A 5,768-nucleotide genomic window follows, 5' to 3' on the forward strand; every position below is an offset into this window, starting at 1 on the left:
GGAGTGATTGAATTATGGGGTGGGTCTTTCCTACGCTGTTCTCGTGGTAGTGAATGAGTCTCACAAGATCTGATGGTTTTAAAAACAAGAGTTTCTAGTTCAACCATTGTGGAAGTCAGTGTGGCGATTCCTCAGGGATCTAGAACTAGAAATACCATTTGACACAGCCATCCCATTACTGGGTATATACCCAAAGGACTATAAATCATGCTGCTATAAAGACACATGCACACGTATGTTTATTGCGGCATTATTCACAATAGCAAAGACTTGGAACCAACCCAAATGTCCAACAATGATAGACTGGATTAAGAAAATGTGACACATATACACCATGGAACACTATGCAGCCATAAAAAATGATGAGTTCATGTCCTTTGTAGGGACATGGATGAAATTGGAAATCATCATTCTCAGTAAACTATTGCAGGAACAAAAAACCAAACACCGCATATTCTCACTCATAGGTGGGAATTGAACAATGAGATCACATGGACACAGGGAGGGGAACATCACACTCTGGGGAGTGTTGTGGGGTGGGGGGAGGGGGGAGGGATAGCACTGGGAGATATACCTAATGCTACATGACGAGTTAGTGGGTGCAGCACACCAGCATGGCACATGTATACATATGTAACTAACCTGCACAATGTGCACATGTACCCTAAAACTTAAAATATAATAATAAAAGAAAAAAAACAGGAGTTTCCCTGCACAAGCTCTCTTCTCTTGTCTGCTGCCATGTGAGAGATGCCTTTCACCTTCTGCCATGATTGTCAGGCCTCCCCAGCCAGGTGGAACTGTGAATCCAATTAAACTTCTTTCTTTTATAAATTGCCCAGTCTCAGGTATGTCTTTGTCAGCAGTGTAAAAACAGACTGATACATCATCTAAACCCAGCATTTGTATTGAAGCCACAATTTATGCCTGTAAAGACCTTTGAGATGTCACCTTTGAAGAAATTTGTTAAGCTCCTCCTACTAGCAAGCATCATGGTAGGAGATGCTGGGATTGAGAAGGGGAAGTATCGAGGCATGTGTGGGCTGGACCTTGAATCCCAAGGGGTTTCCAGACGAGTAATTTGAAAAAAATCTTCCTAGGGACATATATTGTTACTTGAATACAGAGGAACAAATACCCCAGACACTGAACAATTCTAAGCATGGATGCCATCTTTGGTTGCAAAGAATCTTCAACAGAGGCTTTGGAGAGAAATGCAGAAGCACAATGCAGGGAAAGGGGAATCAAAAGTCAATGAGGAAGAGCTTTGTTTGGTAAAAGGTTGTGGTAATTCAGCATGCTGCCCTAGTCTCCCCAGATAAAAATCAATGTAAACTGTTAAATAAACCTAGATCTGCTCAGGAAAGTCCCAATTAAATGAAACCCCCACACAATACCACCTCACTAATTGGGCAGTAGATTCATGGTCAGCAATAATCCCATCACATCATTCATGCACTATTTCTCCTTGCATTATGGTAAAGCTTCTGGCAAATACCAGACCTCTCATTTGCACAGAGCTGCTGCATCCCTGGCACCTTTCAGAGGGTCCCCAGCTTCAAGGAGGCAGAGGAAAAGCAGCAGCATTCATCTTTCTGAGCTTCAACCCCTGTCACTGTGCCTCTGGCTCATACTGGGGCAAACTACTCCTGACTTCATGTGTAAGCTCATTAAGCATAAGAAACATTGCAAAGCAAAGGCATTAAACTCCAACTTCTTATTTTAGAGATAGGAAAACAGAGGCAATGAAAGGAAGTGACTTATCCTGACTTTTTCTACTCTAGCCTTTAGCCTCAATTCAGGGTAGAGCCTCTAGTCAGTGTTAATAAATAGAAGAGGTTTGAATGAATAAATGAATGAATAAGAGAATGAACAATGTATCTTTGACACTGATGCTTTCTTCTGACCACATTGGATCTGATGTTCAAAAGCCTTCACCAGATATTAAAACCTAGATTGCGCAGGACCCAGACAGTTTTTCCAGGGTGAGTGGCACTTAACATAAGATTTTGTGCCTTTGGATGCGACCAGTAGCATTGAACACCCACCTAGCTCAGGCAGGGCTAACACGCCCTTTCCTGGAGATGAGAAATCAAGGGAAAGACCATCTTTGTTTCCTTGCTTCCAGTTTTGTCACCTACCACCCACTCTCCAACAGATACACAGAGAGAAGCATTTTTTTTTAACCTCTTTTGAAGTGGATGTGTGGGTCTTTCTGCCGGGGATGGCCACCTTTCCCACCTTTCCTTCTCTCCCATATAGCCCTCCTCCCCGCAAAGTACAGGGGCCTCTCCCTGCAAAAACTTCCTTTTCACTTAGATAAACCCTTTTAACCCAATCACAGAGGAGAAGAAAGGGCTTAACCAAGTGGGTGACTCATGTTAGACTCTTCATCTGTACCATCATCACTATTTCCATTGCAGTTTGAAATAGTTCTGACTTCCCCATAAAATCCTGCCACCTCCAGTGCCCATTTGCAGTGTTTTTCCTTTGAAGTCTTTCCCCATCCTTTTACCCTCATGTCCTCTCTTTATTTTTGAAGCCTCAGCCCTGATTGTGTTGTATTTGGCCTAATATGTACCATAGACATGCTTACCTCTTTGAGTGCAGGGTCTTTATAACTCTTGACAGATAATACAGATACTTGCTAGATATAGGCTAATTGCAATTGTGAAAGCCTGATTAAATTTTGAAAGCTAGGCCCAGCAGAGGGTCAAAAAAACTGGGAAACTGGCTGAGCAGATTGTTCAATGGTTATGGTTACTACTCCCTCGATGTGTCCAAGCCCGGTTCTCCAGGGTCCTGACAATTCAGCTCCCATTACCTTTCCCATAAATTCCCCTTTGTTCACTCAGCCAACACTGCTTTTTCTAGGTTGCAGTCAGAAACACTTGGCTCTACATCCCATTTCCCCTTCCTGCAATAATATTCTAATCTCAGGTCCATTTCTTGTTTGGCTACCAACTCAGAGATTTAGGCAACTATAGTTCCTGCTAAGCACTGCATTAGGCTTCCTTCTCAGAAAAGGGTGGGCAGATTGAGTGACAAGGAATATAGTCTTTTAGCAAACTGTCAATTCTCCTGCTAAGACATTGACATTCTGATTTACAAATCAAACCTTTTGTTTATGTGATTGGTAGGTATGGTTCAGGCTGCCAGGGTCTGAACCTCCCAATCCCCTGGGAATTGGTGTCTAAGTGCTTGTAAATAAATGCCAAGCAACTGGACTCAGAGCAGTGCACTTCTGGAATGAGAATCATCTTAATTAAGGGCAAATTGTTAGGGCATCTTTACCATTGGCTTATTTATTCTATTCTTGTCTGGATATTATCACTAGAGATGTTGAAGGCATATTGTTAACCCTGAACATAGGATTTGGCTAGTCAGCCTCTTAAAGTACTGTGCTAAAGAGGCCAAGTTCTCACCTGGCTCGGTGGCTCATGCCTGTAATCCCAGCACTTTGAGAGGCTGAGGTGGGTGGATCACTACTTCAAGACCAGCCTGGCCAACATGGTGAAACCCCACCTCCACTAAAAAATACAAAAATTAGCCAGGTGCAGTGGCATGTGCCTGTAATTCCAGCTACTTGGGAGGCTAAGGCAGGAGAATCACTTGAATCTGGGAGGAGGAGGTTGCGTTGAGCTGAGATCATGCCACTGTACTCCAGCCTGGGCAACAGAGTGAGACTCTGTCTCAATAAAAAAAAAAGAGGCCAAGTTCTGTTGCTATTTTGGTAGCTAGTTAGCCTTTCAGAGAAAAGCTTTTCCTTAGTCACAGTGTGCATGTTACCCCATCATCTAAATGATGCATTCTCTTGATTATAGAAAATCCAAGTGTGAAAGGAGAAATAATTTAATTTAGCATAAACCTGTCAATGATACTAAGAACTCTGAGTACAAGCTTCCAATATTCTGTATCAGCTTTATATGTGAAAATAATACTGATAATATATTTATTCTACTTTACTTTTTTTTTTTTTTGAAATGGAATCTCGCTCTGTCGCCCAGGCTGGAGTGCAGTGGCATGATCTCAGCTCACTGAAACCTCTGCCTCCTGGGTTCAAGCGATTCTACCACCTCAGCCTCCCGAATAGCTGGGACTACAGGCGCCCGCCACCACGCCCGGCTGATTTTTGTATTTTGACTAGAGGTAGGGTTTCACCATATTGGCCAGGCTGCTCTCAAACTCCTGACCTTGTGATCCACCTGCCTCAGCCTCCCAAAGTGCTGGGATTACAGGTGTCAGCCACCACGCCTGGCCCTACTTTACTGTGTTTTTAAAAGAAAATTACACTTTAAGAAGGGATAAAACAATCAACAATTTACAACTATTTAAATAGATTATTCATCTTTATTTGGCTCAGGCTTTTCTTTTTCCCCTTGAAAAACAATTTTTTAGGTTGGTTGTTTTATTAAACACGCTCAGCTTGTATTTTTCTCTGGGCCACACATATAAAGCCGAATTCAATGAGAACAAATCAAATATAAAGCACCACTTAAAAACTACATTTCAAACATTTAACATTAAAACGCTATCCTTTCAGGAAGATTAATTTTCTCTGAGGTCCAGTTACAGCAAGTTTGCCAAGTAGGAAATTCCTTAGATCAAAGATCTAGAAAATACTTTTAGTTTTCTGTGAATAGAATTCAGTTGAATTGGCGAATGTTGACAGCAACTCTTAAGATGCCCTTAACTTGGAAGGTGTATTACAGAGGGGAGGAAATTCCATCCGAGGCTCAAGCTTAAGACCAGTGAACACACTGAGCAATGAAGAATTCTCTATTAAGGCAGAACTGACTAAGGAGTCAGGGGAAGAGAGGAAGTGAAGAAGCAAAGGCAGTTTTCCCCCTACCCCGTTACTACCAATGAAAAGGGAGAAGCCAGTCATTAGGTCATGGATAACAAAGGAACTGATAGGAAGTTTTCTGTTTGTTTGTTTCTTAAGCTGGGCCACCTGGGTGTGTTAATGAACAAAGGGAAGGAGCCAGTTAAATTGCAGATAAAAGTCACCCTGGAGACTTAGAGGCTCACTGAGCGCGGTCACTGGAGAATGCCGTAGGGAAGGAAGAAAGGCCAAATGGAGAAGTCACCTGGGAAAGGAGAAGGGATGCCTATTTCCCTGGGGTACCTATTCCCCTGAGACAGAGCACTGGTGAGAAGGTGGAGAGGGATGAAGTCTGCATCTTGAGTAGAGGAAGTCTGATGACAGGCGTGAGGGCAGCCAGTGGAAACAAGTGAGATGACCAATGACTCATATTTGGTCAGAATGAGAACACAGCCTTAAGAACGTTACATGCTCTGGCACTTCCCCACTTGTTCAGCCACACAGCACCAGCAGCTTTCATGTACCCTGATGCCCATACTAAAGGTTGGTCTCTGGTACACTCCTTCACCTGCCCAAGCTTTGCACACACTATTCTCTCTGCCTGATCGTTTTCTACTTTATACCTGGCTAATTCCCTGAATACCCTTCAGATCTCCATTCAAAAGACTTCTCTAAGCTTCCTAACAGGGTCAGATTTACCAGTATAGTCCTGTAGAGCTAAGTACTACTCTCCTTTGATGCACTTGTCACAGCTATGATTTTGCATGTATTAATGTGATTTTTTAAATGTGTATCTCCCCCTTCTCTCACTATTCTGCAAACTCAAGGGCATGCACTGTTGGGTTTTGTTCACCACTGCATGCCGAGCATACACTGAGAGCACACAGGAGGTGTTCCAAATTTCATGAATGAATGAATGGAGGGAAAAGCTTTGGGAAATTTA

This window comes from Pan paniscus, chromosome 11 (genome assembly GCF_029289425.2).
Source record: "Pan paniscus chromosome 11, NHGRI_mPanPan1-v2.0_pri, whole genome shotgun sequence".
Taxonomy (NCBI): domain Eukaryota; kingdom Metazoa; phylum Chordata; class Mammalia; order Primates; family Hominidae; genus Pan; species Pan paniscus.